Here is a 23940-nt window from a genome sequence, read left to right as displayed (position 1 = left end):
TCAAAGCGTCTTTGGGCTTCTTGAAAAGCGCTATATAAAATAAATGTATTATTATTATTATTATATATATACATATACTGTATATATATATATATATATATATATATATACATATATATATATATATATATATATATATATATATATATATATATATATATATATATATATATATATATATATATATATATATATTAGCAGAAGTACCCGGCATTGCCGGGCGGGGGAGGGGAGGGGGAGGGGGGAAGGGAGGGAGGGGGAGGGGGGAAGGGAGGGAGGGGGAGGGGGGAAGGGAGGTGAGGGGGAGGGGGGAGGGGGGAGGGAGGGGGAGGGGGGGGAGGGAGGGGAGGGGGAGGAGGGAGGGGAACGGGGGGAGGGAGGGAGGGGAACGGGGGGAGGGGAGAAGAGGGGGGGGAGGGGAGAAGAGGGGGGGGAGGGGAGAAGAGGGGAGGAGGGGAGAAGAGGGGGGAGGGGAGAAGAGGGGGGAGGGGGAGAGGGGAGAAGAGGGGGGGAGGGGAGAAGAGGGGGGGAGGGGGAGTGGGGAGAAGAGGGGGAGGGGGAGTGGGGAGAAGAGGAGGGGAGGGGGAGTGGGGAGAAGAGGGGGGATGGGGAGGGTGAGGGATGGGAAGGGGGGGAGGGGAGGGGAGGGGAAGGGGGGAGGTGGAGGGGGGAGGGGGAGGGGTGAGGGGGAGGGGGAGGGGGGAGGAGGTGGAGGGTGAGGGATGCGAGGGGGAGAGGGGAGGAGGGGGAGGGTGAGGGATGGGAGGGGTGGGAGGGGGAGAGGGGAGGGGTAGGGGGGAGGGGAGGGGGAGAGGGGAGGGGTAGGGGGGAGGGGAGGGGGAGGGGAGGAGAGGGGGAGGGGAGGGGAGGGGGAGGGGAGGGGAGGGGAGGGGAGGGGGAGAGAAGGGGGAGGGGGGAGGTTACATTACACCGATTTACATTGAAAACTGCTGAAATATGTACGCAACTTCAACTTAGCACAGTTTAGTAAATACTCGAGATAAATACATGCGGTAAAAGATTGCTGAGAGTTGCTAAGACCTACGACTTAGAAATTCCACCTGGACACACTTCAGGGGGCACTTTCAAAGGGGAGATGTGCTTATTCTTTCTAAAAAATATTTTAGGTGTGGTATAGACATGATATTTGCATGCATCGGTTTCAAAAATCGAGCAAATATGGTAAATATTACTCACGTGAAACCAGGATCCGTCTCGGTGGTAGCCATGAGTGTGTAGATGTCACATGATCGGTCATGAAGAGTGGTTAAGTCCAAAATATGGCATACCATGGCATAAAAACGATTTGCCCGCAAAGCATTGCACAACGGCGGTCACAGAGTGCCATGCACAGCGTGATGTAAGTAGTGCGCACAGCGCCCCTGGCGGAATTACCGGTCCCTATCAAAGACATTTAATTCATATCGCACAAAATCGACAAAAATCGACACAAAACACGATCGCTTTTCGCTCTGAATTACGTGCAAACGTGTGACGGAAATCACCATCGCCCAGCATCGAATGCCAACCAAGATGGCGCCCGGTAACTGCATCTCCACCTATGTGGAGTGAATGGCAATGGTCACATCACGTGATCGCTCTGAGCGAATCAGTCTAGCGGCGGGGATGGAACATCACGTGATCGCTCTGAGCGAATCAGCGAGCTGTTCTGACACCGGCTGAGATTAGCGGGTACTTCGCTGAAATGCGCTGAGGTAAATATGAATAAAAAATATGGATCGTCAAATATTTTGAGGTCGGCCATGTTCGTCCCAGGCTCAATGGCCATGTCTATGCCAAATATCAAGCACGTGAGCCTCTCCGTTTCGGAGTCTATTGGTAACATTACACACACACACACACACACACACACACACACACACACACACACACACACACACACACACACACACACAAACTGTGTTTTATATATATAGATATATATATATATATATATATTATATATATATATATATTATATATATATATATATATATATATATATATATATATATATATATATGTATGTATATATATATATATATATATATATATATATATATATATATATATATATATATATATATATATATATATATATATATATATATATATATAGTATATATACACAAAGAATTAAGTTAAGCACCCCCCCCCGTTTTTTTACAACCTCGCACATTACAAGTTGGTTGTCGTCAAAACAGTGTAATATACCCATGTTATTGCTATATTTTCTGGAGAAGTGATATTATGGTCACATAAAAACATAACAATCATGCCGTTTTCAATATTTTATTCTGAATAATTTAAGGTGAAATTTTTTGGGAATTTTAGGCATATTTTCACCTCAATTCAAGTATGGAGCTATAGGTCCATCACGGACAGTGTGGATGACGTTTATGTTTTCTAACGTACAGTCATTGTTCTGAGAAGACCTCTAGCGATCTTTGCGTCAATAACGTGTGTAGGACCCACGTGATCGGATCACTGACTCAACCCTACGTCTCATAGACCCTGTAAGCCATCGTATGCGTTGCTGTGGCAGGTTGTTCCATTCCCGATGTAATGCACGTTCCAATTCATCCAGATTGGCTATTGGAGGGACCATCTTCGCAATTTGTCGTCCCAACATGTCCCGAACGTGCATTACATCGGGAATGGAACAACCTGCCACAGCAACGCATACGACGGCTTACAGGGTCTATGAGACGTAGGGTTGAGTCAGTGATCCGATCACGTGGGTCCTACACACGTTATTGACGCAAAGATCGCTAGAGGTCTTCTCAGAACAATGACTGTACGTTAGAAAACATAAACGTCATCCACACTGTCCGTGATGGACCTATAGCTCCATACTTAAATTGAGGTGAAAATATGCCTAAAATTCCCAAAAAATTTCACCTTAAATTATTCAGAATAAAATATTGAAAACGGCATGATTGTTATGTTTTTATGTGACCATAATATCACTTCTCCAGAAAATATAGCAATAACATGGGTATATTACACTGTTGTGACGACAACAAACTTGTAATGTGCGAGGTTGTAAAAAAACGGGGGGGGTGCTTAACTTAATTCTTTGTGTATATATACATATACTTAGTAAAAATATATATGCCATTGCATAGGTTTTATTCATGTATATACACGTCGTTATACCTTTGTAGGAATGTCTCGGACCATTGTGAGTTACTCGTTCTTGAAACATTTTGAACAACCCTCACTGGATCGTCTCGTCATTGCACTGTGTCCCAAGTGTTAAACAAGTATTAGTCCCACAGTGGTTTTCACCGATGACATCTTATATGTTCACGGATATGATCGTTATAGGATCCGTCTCTTTCTCTGAAAGAAAGAGAATTGATGTGAAAAATATCCGCCGATAAATTTATGTTCGAAATAAAATGCGTGACGCGTGAGTTATTCCCCAGTGTGCTTCGGCTACGTGCTGTGTGGGGCACGCGGCACTGAAGGAATCGTTATCATTACTCGACATGCTGACGGTATTTGATGCCGAACACGTTTATTGTACTAAACTATACAATGAGATTTTATTCATGCGGATCCCTTAGAAAATGCAGAATGATTTGATTCACGAGTTTGAAGAGGATGAAATAATTACTTACAGAAATTAGATAATTCATAGAACACCTTAACCAGAATAGTGTTCAAGAAAGTATATAATCCAATTGAAATAAAATAATGATTTTTAATGTTGTATAAAAAAATTCTAGAAGTTTATTGCCGTTGGTGCAGCATCTTATACACTACCTTGTTTAACATGTCCAAGTACTGCAAAACTGGAGGTTTTTGGTAGCGGCAAGAAGGCAATTTGTGTTCTACTGTGTTACAATTCAATTGGAATAAAATAAAGACTTTAAAGTATAAATAAATTAATTCCGGAATTCACCACCGTTGGTGCAGCGTCTTTTACACCACCTCATTTAACACATACATTAGTTATTCATGCCTTCTGTTTGTGTCCTTTATGACGTCCTTGAAAACAGCAAGTCTCTTGTTTGGAATGATCTTCAATTTTTTCTGACCATTACTATTACTTAACCCCGCTTTTTCCTTCACGTGCGTGGGGTAATAATAACAATGGCTTCCTATTAACAAGTGTCCTGATAGGTTGGTGCAGAGGTAGCTCACTTAGCTTTGAGCTGCTTAATCTGGGTTTGATTCCTGAACTAACAGTAAAATATCGGATTGGTGCTTCACAGGCAGGGAGTTAGTTGCATCACCGAGCGTGCCATCTTTCAGATGGATGTTAAGCTGGGTGTCCTGCCTGTAAGAGCTAGTTGGTAGGCGATAAAGATCCCACAGTGTGTTTTGCAAAGAGTAGGCGAGTTATCGCCGGCAGTCCGGGAACCTCAACATATTCCAAATTCCAATGGGAAGGCAATGGCAAACCATGCAGTGTACTGCTTACCATGAGACTGTTGTAGCAGTACCGTGACCCTTCCCCTGGGCAGAGCACATCAGCAGTGATAGAAAGAAAAATTATATTAATAAGGATAATACTGAATGAGCTGATGTCTCATCGAACGCTCATAAAACATGGAACCCCGTGGGAATGCTGTGACAGTTTTGAAAAAGAAAATGTCCTCATGAGGTATGGTGGTCAAAACCTATCCTCGATCCATGCAGTCCAAAAGGCTTGCTGGTTGAGAATGATAGCGTAAGTTTATTCATCCTTACTGAAGACGTGACAGCAGGCTTACAGTCCCACCCAAAGGACTACGTGCTCCTCAATGCAGTGAGATCTCCTTTGGCACCGCACCGAGACCACAATTTTTTTTTATCAAATATGATTCATAAAAATATTTAATCCAAAGTTCAATTCGCTGAGTATCTTCTGGATCTCATTATTACTGAGTTTAAATAAATAATAATTAATAATATTTAAACCAAGGTGTAATACGTCTGAATATTCCCTTTATCTGCCAGCTCCGCTTAGTCCTGAGCTTAAACAAATAATATTTAATAACAGTCGGAGCTAGTTTTAATACCACTGAGCATTGCTTGCTCTGAATAAATAATATTAATAACATTCAAACCCAGATTTGATACGTCTGACTTATCCCTGAGTATCTACTTGCTCCGAGACATCCTCGGTTGAATTGTTTTTTTTTCTTCCGAATTAATCCGAAGCTTAATACCTCTGAGTATTCACTATCTGCTGGATCTGAGTATTCATGGGTTTAAATAATTAATATTTAATAGTACTTAGAGCCAGGATTAATACCTATGAATAGCCATTGAGTATTTATTGGCTCTGAGTATTCCTGGGTTAAGATTTAAAATATTTTAACCCAGGAATACTCAGAAGCCATTGATTTGTTGATGATGATGATGATGATGATGATGTTCATGATGATGATGATGATTGATGATGATGATAACATGAATTCTTGTGAGACGATGCCTGGTCGTGGCTCAATCAATGAGTATCGAGTACAAGGAACCAGAATGCCAAACGTCGATTACCTAATGGGAACGCCTTTCCTACATGGAAGATCATTGTTATTTTTGAACATTCATCGTGCCATATAAAATACAGCTTAATTTGAACCCGCATTTGAGGGTTATAAAAGGCAAGGGCTTGAGGACTTGGAAAGAGGTCATTTGTCATGCGGTGATAAAATGAGGTGGTATGGCGGTTCGACCATCTGTACATAAATCATGTCACTTTCCTGGGCCGCGGCACATTCTCTCCGCAACACTCCCTTTGTTCCTGTCCATCCACCCCTCACCCCCACCATCCCCACCCTACCCAGCACCTCCACGCATGTTCCGTATGGTTACAGCTCTTTTCTCTTACTCTGGAAGAGGAAATGGGGTTTAGACATCGCATGCGACCACCCTGTATACAGTGATATCGCATGTGACCACCCTGCATACAGTGATATCGCATGTGACCACCCTGTATACAGTGATATCGCATGTGACCACCCTGCATACAGTGACATCGCATGCGACCACCCTGTATACAGTGATATCGCATGCGACCACCCTGCATACAGTGACATCGCATGTGACCACCTTGCATACAGTGATATCGCATGTGACCACCCTGCATATTGTGACATCGCATGTGACCACCTTGCATACAGTGATATCGCATGTGACCACCTTGCATACAGTGATATTGCATGTGACCACCCTGCATATTGTGACATCGCATGCGACCACCCTGTATACAGTGATATCGCATATGACCACCCTGCATACAGTGATATCGCATGTGACCACCTTGCATACAGTGATATCGCATGTGACCACCCTGCATACAGTGATATCGCATGTGACCACCCTGCATATTGTGACATCGCATGTGACCACCCTGCATATTGTGACATCGCATGTGACCACTTTGCATACAGTGATATCGTATGTGACCACCCTGAATATTGTGACATCGAATGTGACCACCCCACATACAGTGACATCGCATGTGACCACCCCGCATACAGTGACATCGCATGTGCCACCTTGCATACAGTGACATTGCATGTGACCATCCTGCATAGTGATATCGCATGTGACCACCTCGCATATTGTGACATCGAATGTGACCACCCCACATACAGTGACATCGCACGTGACCACCCCGCATACAGTGATATCGTATGTGACCACCTTGCATACAGTGATATCGCATGTGACCACCTTGCATACAGTGATATCGCATGTGACCACCCTGCATATTGTGACATTGAATGTGACCACCCCGCATACAGTGACATCGTATGTGATCACCTTGCATACAGTGACATCGTATGTGACCACCCCACATAGTGACATCGTATGTGACCACCCCACATACAGTGACATGGTATGTGACCACCTTGCATACAATGACATCGCATGTGACCACCTTGCATGCAGTGATATCGCATGTGACCACCCTGCATATTGTGACATCGAATGTGATCACCCCACATACAGTGACATCGAATGTGACCACCCCACATAGTGACATCGCATGTGACCACCCCGCATACAGTGACATCGTATGTGACCACCTTGCATACAGTGACATCGCATGTGACCACCTTGCATACAGTGACATCGAATGTGACCACCCCACATACAGTGACATCGTATGTGACCACCTTGCATACAGTGACATCGCATGCGACCACCCCGAATACAGTGACATCGCATGTGACCACCCCACATACAGTGACATCGTATGTGACCACCTTGCATATGTTGCAACCCATCTGTGGATCGGTCCCATCGGCCGATGGGTCTGCATTGTCATTTCTCGTGCATCCACAGATGGGTCAGACCCATCGGCCGATGGGACCGATCCACAGATGGGTTCCAACACATACATTGACATCGCATGCGACCATCCGACACCCACATAGAGTGACATCGCATGCAACCGCTCCACATCAACACATAGTGACATGGCATGCGACCACCCCGCATACAGTGACATCGCATGCGTCCACGCAGCATCCATTGACATCACATGTGACCACCCCGTGTACAGTGACATCACATGCAACCATCCGACACCCACATAGAGTGACATCGCATGCAACCGCTCCATGTCAACACATAGTGACATGGCATGCGACCACCACGCATACAGTGACATCATCCCTGAAAGTTTCATGAAGCGATAACTAAACTCAAATGCATCCATCGTTCCATGATGCGTTTTGTTTTATGACGTCATTACTTCCTTATGACATGGTTATTTCAAAGTTTCGTCACTTTGCCCGAGTGGAACCCAGCACGTAAATCATCTTAGCATTACACATTATAAAATAAATACATAACGGACAACAATATTGTTCATGACTTTGGAAAATCGTACTTGTACTAAATCCGCTTTTCCGGTTTCCAGATATTAATTATTATCCTTGCAACACGAATGATCATTAAAACCGTAGCTTCTCATAAATGGTCAAATGACGCAAAGCTATAATATTTTCAGATCATTATGTTGAATTTTCCCTCTGTAAATCCTGCAGGGGATATAAAACTTTTAACTGGATAATAAACTCTACTTTCCTACAGGTCTAAGGCTACGGACTTATTGATCCTTTTTCATATTTAACGAAGTGAACCGATTGTAAAACAGATCTCAATGACCCCATACAAAGGTTGGAATAATTGAGGTCGTTAAAGTAGTAGTAATAGTAGTAGTAGTAGTAGTAGTAGTCTCAATAAATGGGAGTGGAGACCTGGAAACCTGAAAAACTTTAAATTCAACAATCCAATACAACTCACTCATTTATGTTTCTCTGATGATAATTCTAATTTTGAGACTTTTATTTTGGTTACAATTATGAGGACATCAGAAGATCGTGAGAATTGACCAGGGTGGGCCACATCGGGTGAGCTCTGGGCGATGTGCACACAGCACGGAAATGCACGCTCTGGTCCTGTGGAGCCATTCGGGACCAGGGACCGAAACTTTACAAACGCTGGAGCCAAGAAGTGCAGTTTTTAACAATCGATCCCTCCAACAGCAACCCAGGCTTGGGGAATATTTGGCCGATTAAAGGTCTCTGCTATAAGATGCAATGTCAGGGGCTTTTTCCGTCCCACGAGGAGGACCTAGAAAGAAGCGAACAAGAATTGGGAAATGAGAAATGAGAAGTTCAGTCATCGGGAAAAAAAAACGAAAAAAGAGAGAGAGAGAGAGGACAAAATCCTTTTCGCAGGTACAACCCCATAGACCTGCAACGGACGTGGTTACAATTCATGGCAGATTGCCGTGGACAAATCGTCGACCCTCACTCAGCCTGGGGAAGGGTCGGAGCACGGAAACGATTTTAACGTTCCCCGAATCCCCAAACGAGCCGTGGGGGCCGAGCGTGCCTTTCCACCCCCTCCGGAGCACCGCACCGAGCCCGTGGACCCTAAACCCCTCGCCCATGAGCGGACTCTTTTTCATGATGCTCCGGTGGTCCCTTCGGAGGGCGTGTCTCGCAAAGGCTGCAAATGATACATAATGAATGACAGACAGACAGTTGCATAAATTCCTACAAAGATAGATGAACCTTTGGGCACAAATATAACCGGGCGCATGCTAAGTGGAACGGACGGTATTTATTATGGAATAAAAGTCGTGTCAACAATCCCCCGTGTTCAGTGCATTTTCCTCGGAGGTCTTTAAAAAGTTATCTGAGGCAGCCCGAGCAGCGCCAAAGGTAACATACTGTGTACCCCGGGTCCCAGTAGACCCCACAAATTCAGCATCACAAGGGCCATGACCCGGTCGATGCCCCCTCCCATTCCATCGGATCCGCGCGATGAAGCTTGATCTACCCTCGAAAACATCGCTCGCCATCCGTGAGGGGTCTCTTTCGGGAAAGTAGCCTACGTCATCGCAGAGGAACTTTTCAACTTTTCATTCGACGTACGTGTTACTTTAATAAACTTCTAATTATTTCCTTCGTTCACAATGAAGTCTAAATTCAACTGTCATACCGAACCTATCCACCATAAGAAACACAGTCAGTTTGTGTGTTTGTACAGATGTCTGTCTCCTTCCATAAAGGTAAGTTTTAAAGACCAATCTTTGAAAACGAACATGTGTTCACTATGGTCTATTTTTTGAGGATAAAACAAACTCAACAAACTTTTTTCATAAAAGAGTAATTATGTTTCTTCTATTGGAATTGCAGACCATGGCTTGCAAACTGAGCCTCAAGGGCGGTGTACAGAAACGTTAAAAAAAACAAAAGCAATAAATACAAGGTGCAGGGAGGTGAAATTCGCTGCACGTGATGTGCAACACACGAAGAATAAAATGAGTGTTCATTTACGTCTGCATGATGTCTAATAAATAAAGAATTCATAAGCACACCTGACACAAGGCCGAGGCTTCAGACTTTGGCACGCTCATGAGGCTGCACCGTCGAATAAACTGTTCCAAGCTGTCATATTTGACGGGCTTTTTCCTCGTATTATATAATCCCTTTCTGTCGTAGCATGTGTAAAGACCTCATCAACTTTACCCAATTACATCCTTTGCCTAATTAACTTCACAAAGAACTTCAACGCAAGAGGAGCTGCCATTCATCTCATCAAGCTGTGCAAGGAAGCAGCACATACCATTTTAAAAGTCATTCATACGCCTCAACTAGGGTTCGAACTGCTGGCCTCCCAGACTCAGAGCAGACACTCCAACCCGGTCTGGTTCAGCTTAACCAACCCTCATGTACCAAATATCCTTTTAAAGGGGAACCCAAACGCACACACCACCTCAACGCTAATCTATCCCTTGATAGCTTATAAAAATGATATGATGTGTCTTTTTCTGATTTATAAAGTGGGTAATTTGGGGATTATAAGTCTAAGTATTCTCTTCTTCACGATTGTCTGTGACGTCACAGAATGAAGCTGACCGGCACTTCTGTATTGTTTACGGGTTACATCGCGGTACAATTGAACTCAAACGGCGATTATTTTTCGAATTTCTACAAATATTCCGGGTCGATGCGTCCTTCCTTGGTGGTTGTACAATACAAACCGAGACAGTTTCATGCTACACCAATGGCCGAAAGATCAGAGGATTGCCCAAAATTAGACAAGGTTTGTCCGAAATATCAGAGTTTGGATCGGGCCTACAAAATATTCGGTTTTGTGTTTGGAAAATTCAGAATACTGTTATGAAACAACAGAGAGGACTAGATATTGTGGTTATCCACCATGATTGAGAGAGGATGATTTTTTTGTGAAAGAAACAGCCGTCGCTCGAAACTCTAACATCATCTCTACTGAGCTATCAGCATATGGACACAGACAATTTGAATGGTGAATCAAACACCTGTGTTTTTCTGCCAGCAACAGACCTCACCTCGCCACCACTTTCCCACCCCCTTCACTGGCTCGGGACATCGACATGGCACAGACATGAAACAACCATTGCCCGAAACTGTAAGACCATCTCTGCTGAGCTACCAGCATATGGACACGTCCAATTGGAATGGTGAAACGAACGCCTGTGTTTGTCTGCCAGCGACCGAACTCACTTCACTAGATGTGCTGGTTAACATTGCCGCCACCTTGCCCGAAGCATTTCAAAGGCTTAAAAAACCAAGCTAACAATACCCACGACCACCCATCCCCTCCCATCCACAACCCCCCATCAACTGTGTGCCTGGGCGGTGTAAGTGTTGAATCTGTTCCGCATCCTGTATGTGCCATATTTATTCTGGAGTTAAATATAACTGATTTTATTTATCAATTAGCCAGCAAGAGTACCTGGAATTGCCCGGTGATGTTCTAATCCTGTAGGCCTTTTGAAGAAATGTATTTGTTTTTGTTTTTTTCTATTTTTTGTAGGTGCCTGAAAAACTTCCTTACACCTATTAAGTACAATTTATATGTAATAATATAATAATACACACACACACACACACACACACACACACACACACAAAGACGCACACAGAAACACTCATACACCCATACACAATACACACATACACAATACACACACACACACACACAGAAACACACACATACACACACATGCACACACATACACAATACACACACACACACACACACACACACATACACAACACATACACACGCACACAGAAACACACATACACACACGCACACACGCACGCACACACAGACACAGACACAGACGCAGACACAAACACAGACACAAACACACATACACCCAGACACAGACGCACACAGAAACACACTCATACACATACACACATACACAACACACACACACACACACACACACACACACACACACACACACACACACACGTATACACATATACATACACACACACACACACACACACACAGACACAAACACCCAGACAGACACAGACAGTAACACAGACACACACAGACAAACACAGACACAGACACACACACAGACAAACACAGACACAAACACCCAGACACAGACTAACACAGACACACACAGACAAACACACACACACACACACACACACACACGGCTCTCTTATTGTAGTGATACAAAGTCCCTTATAAACAGTCAATTGAATGGAAAAACAAACCGACCAATTTGCAGTGAACATTCCATCGGCGTTTGCATCTTCACTACCAACACCGCCATCTTCGTCTAAATCGCTCGCACAAGGTTCGTCTTCTATAGTTGTTTCAAAACCCCACTGGTAAACCAGGTAAACCGCCATTTGGATCAAGGTGGGTTCATCGTGTGACGTCACTGAAAAAAAAATCGAAAATCGATACTCAAGGGCTATTTTCGATACTTTCTGATTGGCAGAATAATTTTCTAAAAATACCCTTCAAATTAGACCTTGATTAATGATTTTCAATGGTTTCCAGAAGAAAAAAAACATATTTGTTTCAGTTCCCCTTCAAGCTTAACTTACAACTACGTCGGTATTCACATCCATTTGCACGAGTACGACGAGTACGCGACGAGTTCAAAAGGTTATAAGAACGAGATACTCAAAATAGTCCAAGACACATCAAAAGTACAGTATCGCATTATTATGTGAGTAATCTCGTTCTTACAATATCCTGAACGACCCACGTGTTGAATCATTCGACATTGGGACAAATTTTTCCCGAAATATTCCATGAAATGGACAGCCGGCTTAACCTCCCACACCAAATAACCCCATCACCTGCTCCGCGATGCAGCACCCCCTGCTCAAAACACACAAGAACGACACTCGAAAACAGACGGGGTTTGACTTTGCTGGGATTTACACCTGTACCAGGTAGCTCAAATATAAGCACGGCTATTGTGACTGAACTTACGGCGTCGCTTGTCAGAAAACAGGGGAAAAAACCCGAACATGTGCAAATCGAATTGGTGTCATCCATCTTGTTTAGTTCATATTTTCATCCACGTCGACAGGACATGGTTTTTCCTTCATAATTAATTGCTTTTCATGATCACAGAATGAAGTGTAACACTGCACGTGTCAAGGAAAATATCGCAGGTAAACCAGCAAGTAAATGCGGCGTGCCGACCGACATTCGGGGGAGGTGGGGGGGGGGGGGAGCAAAAAGTGATTGGAGCGAGTTGCGATTGCACAGAAAATACATAATTTTGGGGGGGATCGATGTGTAAGTTAATATAATTGGGAACAAAACTATTTCTTTACTAACTAGAACGGCACTAGTCGAGAGCAAAGTCTTGCTCCGCATGTTCATTCTGAACAAAAACTGAACGTCGTTAACTGAACACGCCACTATTTTGGCCCATATATCCGTATCAAACATGCACCCTATGACGTCACAGTTTCTTGGCATGGGTTATTAACGTCATAAATTTAATTCTTCACTCGCACCGGGTAATAGATGAGATATATGAAGCCTCAGATTTTTCGGATAAGGATTTCAATTCAACCAATTATGGCTGGAATACAACTTCTCCGATGACGTCATAGTTATCACCCAATATACCTCATGGGGAGTTGATGACATATGGCAAGTTTCAATTATTTTAGTTGTGTTTTTTTTTTTGAAAATTATGTCCATTTTTCCCCTTTGATTCAATATGGCTGCCATGTCACACCTACGTCAGAGTTAGCAATAAAATATTCTCCTTGGGGAGTCCCTACTGTGTTTGAAGTTTTGCATTGATCGCACTCGTGGTTGCAGAGAAAAGCTTTTTTTTTTAGGGAAAATATATAGATGTGGACACACACATGCACACATACGCACATACACATACACACACATACACACATGCACATACACATACATGCACATACACATACATACACACACACACACACACACACACACACACACACACACACACACATATATATACACACACACACACACACACACACACACACACACACACACAGACAAACAGACACACAGATGCACACACAGACACGGGGATTGAAATAATCTCACATCCCCTTGGGCGAGACTTATGAATAAATTTAAAATAGACAAACTTTGTTGTTTTTCTGGACTGTTGTGAGTATCTCGTTGGTGGAAAGTTTAGAACGTTCCCCTTGTTTTATTTTGGGTAAAATGCCAGGGGTAAAGAAAGGCCACTTTATATAAGGATATGTGCCATGTGGCAAAGTATAGAAAAGAAGGGACATTCCATAGCACATAGCTTGAAGAGAATGCCAAACAGAAAATAAGGGGCATTCAAAAAATCTCGTGTGCATATGCTGGACTACCCTTGTGTTCTGAGGAGGAACCAAGAGGGGCGCCATACATCGCATTGTTTGCTCTATAAAAGTTCATATTAAGGGGTGCCCTAAATCTGGCAAATAAAATACATTTACCTCTTGATGCAGCAGCATTAATCAAATTGGCGCCCCTTTATATGAACTTTTATAGAGCATTACTTGGTTCCGGGAAATAGAAAGATCGGGAAATGAACCCCCTCTCACGATTTCACACCTTATTCCAATCGAGTGTGCCGAGCGGTTTTTTTGCGCTGGTGTGAATCACGGTTTATATGCTGCGTGATTTATGGACCAGAGTAAAGAGTCAAGTTCGGTTCGGACTATGCTGGGCCAATGGGGGAAAGACGTACACAAACAGGTTGAAAGGAAACAAAATGTTCACTTTTATTTACTATTCGCAGAACAAGGACGAGAGGCAGGCTTATCAATTCTTACCTATCGAAATCCCAACAGGCGCCTTACACACACACACACACACACACACACACACACACACACACACACACACACACACACGCACGCACGCACGCACGCACGCACACACACACACACACACACACACACACACACACACACACAGGGGATGAATTGCCTCGTACCGAGCAACGTGCAGCGGCGGACTTGGGTAAGCCAGCTTCCGTGTGCAGCTCAAGGGGCCGTTCAGGACGTGCAGCTTGAAGAAGGTCCACAGGACGAGCCGCCGCATCAAAGTCAGCACGAACGACGGTCCAGGTCGGGGGACGATTCAGCGCAGGCGACGACCCAGCTCGGATGAAGCACCGGCATGAGGAACGAAGGTCGAGCGCAGGAAGGACGAACCAGCACGGAGGACCGCTGGCTTGAAGGTCGTACGACGAGAGGGCAGCGAGAGAGAGTGAAAAGTGCGATGGACATCGGGTGGAAAAGCTCCATAGAATGTTCCGCAGGCTCCCATTGGCCGAGGCAATACTGGTAGTTTGCTGGTGAAGTTTGCTGGGGAAGTGTCCACGACGTGATTGGTTGCTTACATGTCCATGACCTCTCATTGGTTGTTTGTCCACGATCTCTCATTGGTTGTTTGCGTGTCCACGATCTCTCATTGGTCGTTTGCTGGTGAAGTTTGCTGGTGAAGTGTCCAGACCTGATTGGTTGTTTACATGTCCACAACCTCTCATTGGTTACCTGCTGGTGACGTGGGCGGTTCCTTTAGCCACACCTCCTTGCACATGAACCAGTCTTCCTTCAAATACGAAGGTTTGAAATCCTGCCTAAACTCACCGCACATCTGTTTTAATTACGACACAATGGGAAGGGAGCTAATCTTTACAACACTATCTATAACGTTTGTAATCAGTTAAAGAGTAACAGAGAGTAAAACATACTCACATGAGGTGCTGTCAAACTCTTCCTTCCTTTCAACATATTCATCATTCGAGTGCCACGGCAGACTGAAGTTGTAAATGTTATTGCATCATCAAGCTACCTGCACAGGCATGTCGACAAGCTGTTTCTGTAAACACACCGATGAAGGAAACCGTTAACAAGTTGGAGAACTGTACAATAAATGTACTCTTCGATAACGCGTGTTTTACAAGGATAACAAAATAAATCCAAACGGAAATTGGTTCTTGCTTGAAATGAGTTTCCTGCTCAATATGTCCTTGATCCGCACATCAATCAATTCAACGGACAGGTGTTTATTTTAAGGACTTTGATCATTCCAACAGCTAATTATTGTGGGATACTGGGGTCTATCCAGTGATGATGCTGGTGGTTTGTGTGCCGTACAGGTTGTGGCTGCTTTATTTCTGGGGGTGTGGCTATGCCGCTGATGCAGTGCCCCTATTACCAGTAAGCTGGTACTCATTTTGCCGACATCAGAAGGATGACAGGCTGAGTCAACCCACTTGGTGTTAACTCAACGGCATGACAAGGGCTCAAACTCAGGAACTTGAGATCATAAGTCAGCCATCTTAAACGTTAAACCAACACCATGCTTATTGCAAAGTGGTATGTGGTCACAGAAAAAAATTTGTTTATACTTAGGAAAGTTTAAAGGTGTGTGTGTGTGTGTGTGTGTGTGTGTGTGTGTGTGTGTGTGTGTGTGTGTGTGTGTGTGTGTGTGTGTTTACGTAAGTGCATACACATCCTTCATTAGATCTGTGACTTACTGGCTCTCCGATTTTGAGTTTCTTCTGTTGGTGGTATCATTAGGACAGCTGATGTGCAATCTCACCACCCCTCTCCCGCAAATATTCTATGGGTGAAAGGAGAAATTTCAAAATGTGCACACAACGGCCTACACTTATGTAAACACACTATTGGATCTTTAAAGGCCACAAGACAATGTTAGCAGAAGTGACCCCTCCGAAGGGGCCTTAATTTCCCCTCTAAAGAATCTTGTACTTTTTGATGCAATCAATGGTCTATAAGCAAAGCACCAGCACCACAGTTTATAGTGGGGCCGGGAATCGGACCCCATTTGACAACTCCGAGGAGAGTACACTCCCTCTGAGCTATACTTTCAAAAACAACTGACAGATTAAATTATTAAAACAAACATTAAAAGGATTTCAAAATTTGAAAACGTTACCACTGCGACATCATGGCAGGCTCAGGATTTACCCAATGGTAATCTTTAGGATTCCCATCGTAATGGTAACCTCATATTACCCTACATTTTTACATACAAGTTGTGCTATGACAACTTGCTAGTGGACTCAGGGGAGGGAGAGGTGAGCAGGGTGGAATAACAGTTCGATTAGAAGATCTTGGGTATAACATCTGGGATTTGATCCACCAACCTCCTCGACTCAGAGCAGACGGTCGAACCATTACACCACCAAGTCAGGTTGCTAAGCCAATGGATCTCCTAAATGATGGTTACCTCTCATTATGCAGGACTGGATGATTAATAGACTAATTGTGCGTTAAATTGATTAATTTTACCGTCCCAAAGCTGATACGAGTCTATTAAGCACAATGGAAAGCAAGGTGCGGTGGATGTTTCGAACATTCGCCCTTCATTCGGGCGTTTAATTGAATTTGTTTGGAAGGAATGAAAAAATATATCGATGGAATTATGGGTTGAATATTGGCGGAGATTCGAATCCGGATCCGGATCAGATAATTTTTTTAAGTCATATTTCACCGTTGAGAGATCGGGCCAAAATTGATAGATCGCACGATGTGTCAAAATGTTATGGATGGATTCGGACAAAACCTGGTGGACAGGTTGGGTGTGTGACAAGGACGAATACATTAGATTTTGGTCAAATTCCGGTCCGGATATTTTTTTAATTTTCAAAGTGATTCTTCATAATTGAGAGATCGGATATAGCACAGTATTTCCAAAAGTTGTGGATGCATTACACCAAAACTTGGTGGATTAGTTGGGTAGGTGGCAACAACAAGCCGATTGGATTTTGGTTCAGGTCTGGATGCACATCCGGCCCATCAGTGGGATACAAAATGTAAACTGTTCAGCCTGGCGGAGGTATCTTCAACCTAGCTCTTTCGAGTTCATCTTCAGTCTGGCTCTACGAAGTCCCGTTTCAGTGTTATTATATTTACTAGAAGCACACACTCCCTACTGTAGCTGCCAGGGAGGTCATGTTATTATCTTTATGAATATTAATACTATAGAGGAGTACCCACCCTACATGCGATCTTGTTTGAAGCATGCAACACGTTCTTCTGACACGTCCCTGTCATTGTGCAGTGTATAGGCAACAGAACGCTGCCTCGATCGCTCCCGAAAATAAAATTAACCCGGGTTACGTTTGTGAAGCGAAAACACGTCGACTGCATATGTGAGCATGCGAAAACATTTGTACCATCTATACGTTGTGGTTATATAATTTCGGATAATTCTAATTGCCCCCATACTCGCTCTTATAGTCAGGTTCACTATGTCAATAAATTATATTTCGTTCAAAATCATGGTAGATTAGCAAACCTATACATTTTTGGAAAGGTTATAGTGTGGCGGTTACCTTATGTGCAGGTAACCGCATGTGGCGGTTACCTTATGTGATTACCTTATTTGGGCATAATACACGTGCACGGGCCTGTTGGACTTGTGGTTGTGCGGACGTGACGCACGCGCGGTTGCCGCAGCCACGCCCTCCGAAGAGGGCTTTTGGCTTTATATAAGCATGCTGACTTCCGTTCGAGTTTAGTGTGCTGGATCTTGCTGTTACAATAAACCATCTTCGAACTCTACGAATGGCCTCGTTCTCTCACCTTCCGCGACTCCTAAAATAGCATAAGGAAACTAAAAATCAATGTTTACATTTGGAGAGATACCTGTATGGCGGCCATTTGGGATTTTCAAAATGGCCACTGTAAAATACATATTTTGTTCTATTTCTGCCTCTAATTACCCTAAAAACTTTTTAAAATATACTAAACCTATATTTTCAGGGACAAGGAATCCTATGAAAGTATCAAATTAGTGCTATGGGGAATGGTAAGACACGAATCAAAGGTTTTGAATTGCAAAATACTGTCTTTATATTCGCGATAAGTTGCATAATCAAATACATGTTATCATTTTGTACAGGCAGTTAATAACATCAAAATGTGTCACAATAATTCATATCACCAAACATACACAGGCAGTCAGCAAAATCATATATACACATGCAGTCAGTATAACTTCACATCTACACAGGCAGTCAATGACAAAATATACACAGGCAGTCAATGGCATCAAACATACTCGATTACAGAATATGCCATTTAGAGTTCGTCATCACTGTCCTGTGTGTCGTATCCGACAATATAGTCCGCATCGTTTTCACAGTCCGTTCCACACAAGCAAAGGTCGGTCAAATTGATTGGCAAATCGAATTGTTCGAATGGTCGATCGAATCGAATTCGATGAATCGAATCGAATCGAATCGATCGAATGGTCGATCGAAGCGATTGGTCGAATGGTCGAATTGGTCGGAATTGGCAAATGTAAACATTGATTTTCAGATTTTCCATGTAATAACGTTTCCAAAAATGTATAGGTTTGCTAATCTACCATGATTTTGAACGAAAAAACATAGTGAACCTGACTATTACGGCCGAAGCCCTAAAGACAAAGAAAATGCCAAGATGGGCGAATATTTTTTTTTCAAAACTTGATGGAATCAAATGAAACTTTCATCGACACAACTTCAGGGTGCCCTCATTAATCTTTGAAAGTTGCAGCTTCCTAGGTCAAATCGTCTCAGAGGAGTAGATGCATGATACATACATACATACATACATACATACATACACACACTTGGTCCATTATATATTGATTGGATGAAAAGTTGGGTTTGAACTCAACTCCCAAAGCAACGTTGCAGCGACACAGGTTAAAAAAAAAACAGGAATGCACAGTCCTGGAACACTCAATCTTTCTTCCATTTGTACATTATTGCTCGACAAGCGAGGACCAATGGGTGTCAGGAAATGACGGCGTAACCCGTAACCCTTTGGACACTTTAGATATGGAGGGTGACCGAGCAGATGTCACACGCGGGGATCCCCGAGTCCCACGCTGGGAGGGTGCTCCATTGCCAAAAGAAGTGAAGTGGCCACGTCTGCAGGTAAGAGTGCTGTCAAGGGTGAAAACGATTTTTGCTCAGTGTCCTGATTCCGGAGCGGCCCCCCTCGCTGACTGTCCCAAATGTATCCGCTAGTCTATTTGTTCTTGTCCTTCTCACTTGCCTTGACACAGCCTGTTAACCCAGGGCCTATAAGAAGGGAAGGCAATCGTCAGATCGCCAAGCTAAGTCACCATGCAGCCTGCTGCGGATCTTGGGGAATTTCCAAGAGGGAAGAAAATTAAATGTTTCATTGAAGGCCTGGGGGAGGTCTCGTGTGGATGATTTCCTCTGCGAGAAAAGTTAGTGTCCTATTCATTTAATCGTGTATGTAAATCGCGATTAATTCCACATCCGATTGATCAGGTTGAGTAGAAGTCTATTTGGAAAGACAACTCGAGATGAAATAAAATAGCACTTAAGATGGGAGAACACAGAACCCATCTTTACAAGATGGAGGAATTGACCACCGCCCAACGCAGAAATGCACAATATTTTACCACATGGGATAAGTTCATTTTGTCATTAAAACAATCACACGCGTGTCCGAAGGAAGCGGTCCACTTTGGACGGTGAAGCCACTTCAATATTTGGCTATGTCCGACCGTCCGTAAAATTTAAGAAGAAGAACCATTCTAACCCACTGTCTTTAATTCTAAAGGGTTCTCAAGGGTAATTCTAAAGGGTAATTTGAAAGAGTTGTAAAAGGTTCTAAAGAGTGATTCTAAAGGGTAATTCTAAATGGTAATTCTGAAGGGTAATTCTGAAGGGTTCTAAAGGGTAATTATAAAGGGTTCTAAAGGGTAATTCTGAAGGGTAATTCTGAAGGGTTCTAAAGGGTAATTCTAAAGGGTAATTCCGAAGGGTAATTCTGAAGGGTAATTCTAAAGGGTAATTCTAAAGGGTAATTCTGAAGGGTTCTAAAGGGTAATTATAAAGGGTTCTAAAGGGTAATTCTGAAGGGTAATTCTGAAGGGTAATTCTAAAGGGTAATTCTAAAGGGTAATTCTGAAGGGTAATTCTAAAGGGTAATTCTAAAGGGTAATTCTGAAGGGTAATTCTGAAGGGTAATTCTGAAGGGTTCTAAAGGGTAATTATAAAGGGTTCTAAAGGGTAATTCTGAAGGGTAATTCTGAAGGGTAATTCTGAAGGGTTCTAAAGGGTAATTATAAAGGGTTCTAAAGGGTAATTCTGAAGGGTAATTCTCAAGGGTTCTGAAGGGTGATTCTCAAGGGTAATTGTAAAGGGTCATTCTAATGGGTTATAAAAGGGTATTCCAAAGGGTGATTTTAAAACGTTAAAAGGGTAATTCTAAGGGGTTCTAAAGGTTAATTCTAAAAGGTAATTCTAAGGGGTAGTTCTAAAGGGTGATTATATGCGGTTCTAAAGGGTAATGCTAGAGGGTATTCTAAAGGGTAATTCTACAGGGCTCTAAAGGGATATTCGAAAGGGTCCTTTCACAACTCATTAAAATTACCCTTTCGAATTAACCTTTGGAACCTTTTATAATCACCCTCTAGAACCAAATAGAATTACCCTTTAGAATTACTTTAGAAACGTTTAAACCCTTTAGAATACTGTTTAGCATCACCCTTTAGAACCGCATATAATCACCCTTTAGAACTACCCCTTAGAATTACCTTTTAGAATTACTCTAGAACCTTTTAGAATTAATCTTTAGAACCCTTTAGAATTACCCTTTGAACGTTTTAAAATTACCCTTTAGAATTACCCTTTAGAAATACTCTTTAAAACCCTTTAGAATTACCCTTTATAACCTATTAGAATTAACCTTTAGAACCTATTAGAATTACCCTTTATAAACTTTTAGAATTACCCTTTAGAACCCATTAGAATGACCCTTTAGAACCTATTATAATTACCCTTTAGAACCTATTAGAATTACCCTTTAGAACCATCTAGAATTACACTTGACTCCTTTAGAATTACCCTTTAGAACCATTTAGAATTACACTTTAGAATCCTTTAGAATTACCATTTAGATCCCATCAGGTCAACCTTGTGTCAAGCGTCCATCATACTGAGCCGGTTTGTGAAAGACTTCGGCCAAAAAGGTTACCTGGACAACCTCAAAAGGTGGGAGTAATTGAGGCCATTAAAGTACAGTAATAGTTGTAGTAGTAGTATTTGTAGTGGTGGTAGTAGTAGTAGTACTCACTGGTAGTACAGATTAAACCGTTTGTGGGAATAAAAAGATCCTCCATATGCCTAGATCCTCGTGTAGGAAAAAAAAGACCTCCTGTGTTTTCATTTTCATAGTTTCAATATGTCGATGATGTTGATGTTTGGATTCCACTTTGGAGACCTTGAGGAATAAAACACAATAATGTGGCGTTACAGCAGCCTCAGTTTGGCACTGCTGCGGTACGAGTGCGGTTAGCAGCAGCCACACTCGAGAAGCCCATCACAGCATGCAGCAACACAGCGAAAGCTTAATTTCTCACCATTGGTGCTTTATTGTGCTTCTTCCATGCATTGCTACAGAGCTGTCAAATTGTTTTGTTACAATGATGGTAATTATCAACTGATGAATCACTGAAATTATCGAATAAAACCAAAGGGCTAACCCCTCTTCGTTGTACACAAAAAGGTTTTTATTTATTTTTTATTTATTTATTGAGTGGTGTGAGGCTCCTGGGGGAAAGTCCGTGGCTATGGGGGAGGCAATTGCCCCCCTCGCCCCCCCCCCAGGTATAATTTAGTCCTCCTCGAGAATCTGACGGACCAAACAATAACAAAGAGGGTATTCCGAAAAGATCGACAGGACATTCTCTCCGAAAAGATCGACTGGACAACCCTCCTATCTACTTTCTCAACAATCCTCTCCAAGAAGTTCTGTCGCTCAAGCTTTTGGGTCTCACCATCTGCCATGATCTTTCTTGGGAAAACCACATTTCCAAGCTGGCCTCCAAAGCCAGTCGCCGACTGGGCATCCTCCGTCATGCGAAGTCCTTCTTAGGCACACCTGAGCTCCTCACCACATACAAGGCTTTCATCCGCAGCTCAATGGAATACTGTTCTCCCCTATGGGCTGGTGCTCCTGCCTCACACCTGGCTCGGCTTCACGCTGTTGAATCCAAAGCTTTCAGAATCATTGGAATCTCCCGCGATGAAGCTATCTCTGAGGGCCTTTCACTCACTCACCGCAGGCAGGTAGGTGGTCTTTCTGTCTTCTACCGACTCCTCTCCGGCCTTGCTCCCCCAGCTCTCTCTGTGCTCTGTCCCCCAAATATTCTTACAGGTCGCACAAGATCTGCCAGCCACCCTCTGATGGTTAAACTGCCGAAATCTCGGCTTTCTGCTCACCTTCACTCTTTCATTCCTCTTTTCTCCCGCCTCTGGAACAAACTCCCACACTCACTTCAATCACACTCCTCCCTCCAGGTCTTCAAAACAGCTGTTGACCACCATCGCTTATCTTCCCCCATCCAAAACCTTGATCTTTTCTACCCCCACTAATTCACCCCAGATCCACCTTGTTTGAAATTCCAACTTCTTTCCTGGAAGTCTTGGCAGTGTCCATATGTTTTATACCTCTCCCACCCCGCCCCCCCCTTCCCATGCCTTCCCCCCAAAGCCCTCTCCCTCCCACAGTTCTCTCAATGTCTCCATGTCTCTCGGTCCCTGCTCTCAAATGTTGTGTTTGTGTCCTTCCCCCTCTCTCCCCATCTTGTCTACCGCTCCCGAGATGTTATTTGTTTTGTGTGTCTGTTTGTCTTTCTGTGTGATTAATGTTCGCTCTTTCACGAGCCTCGATCTTGTACACAAAAAAAAAAAAAAAAAAAAAAAAGGGTAGCATGAAAAAACTCCTTGAGCCTTTTGCATGAACTGAGGCCAGACCAAAGTCTCAGGTATAAAACCTAAACTTCATTATTCTGAGAGAGAGAGGGTGTGAGGGGGGAGAGAGAGAGGGAGAGAGAGAGACATAGAGACAGAGAGACAGAGAGAGAGAGAGAGAGAGAGAGAGAGAGAGAGAGAGAGAGAGAGAGATAGAGAGAGAGATAGATATTGAACATCTATAATATATTCTCCGTAGGTGATTCTGTCTGTCGAACAGCTGTCCGGGTGAGTGGCTTCCTCAGTTGAGAGAGTAGCTCCACCCATTCTGGAAGAGGCTTCAAAAACAAATATCCACCATTTTATTTGCTCGCATAGCTTTGAGGCCTGTATTGTTAGGCCCGTGGTGT

At 43.3% G+C, this 23940-nt stretch overlaps 1 long non-coding RNA gene across 2 annotated transcripts in view; it reads right to left on the bottom strand.

Annotated features, from left to right (window-relative positions):
* The window catches only part of LOC137417478 (uncharacterized), a 113353-nt gene that overhangs the window by 76990 nt on the left and 12423 nt on the right, over positions 1–23940 (bottom strand). For both annotated transcript variants that reach the window (XR_010982449.2, XR_010982450.2), the window contains 2 exons: positions 16319–16404; positions 15534–15657 (listed from right to left, as the gene is read on the bottom strand). This is a non-coding gene — a long non-coding RNA (uncharacterized LOC137417478). The remainder of the gene's footprint in view (positions 1–15533; positions 15658–16318; positions 16405–23940) is intronic.

The sequence above is a fragment of the Myxine glutinosa genome, chromosome 2 (genome assembly GCF_964187855.1).
Source record: "Myxine glutinosa chromosome 2, kmMyxGlut1.1, whole genome shotgun sequence".
Taxonomy (NCBI): domain Eukaryota; kingdom Metazoa; phylum Chordata; class Myxini; order Myxiniformes; family Myxinidae; genus Myxine; species Myxine glutinosa.
This window is presented reverse-complemented; position numbering and strand designations above follow the sequence as displayed.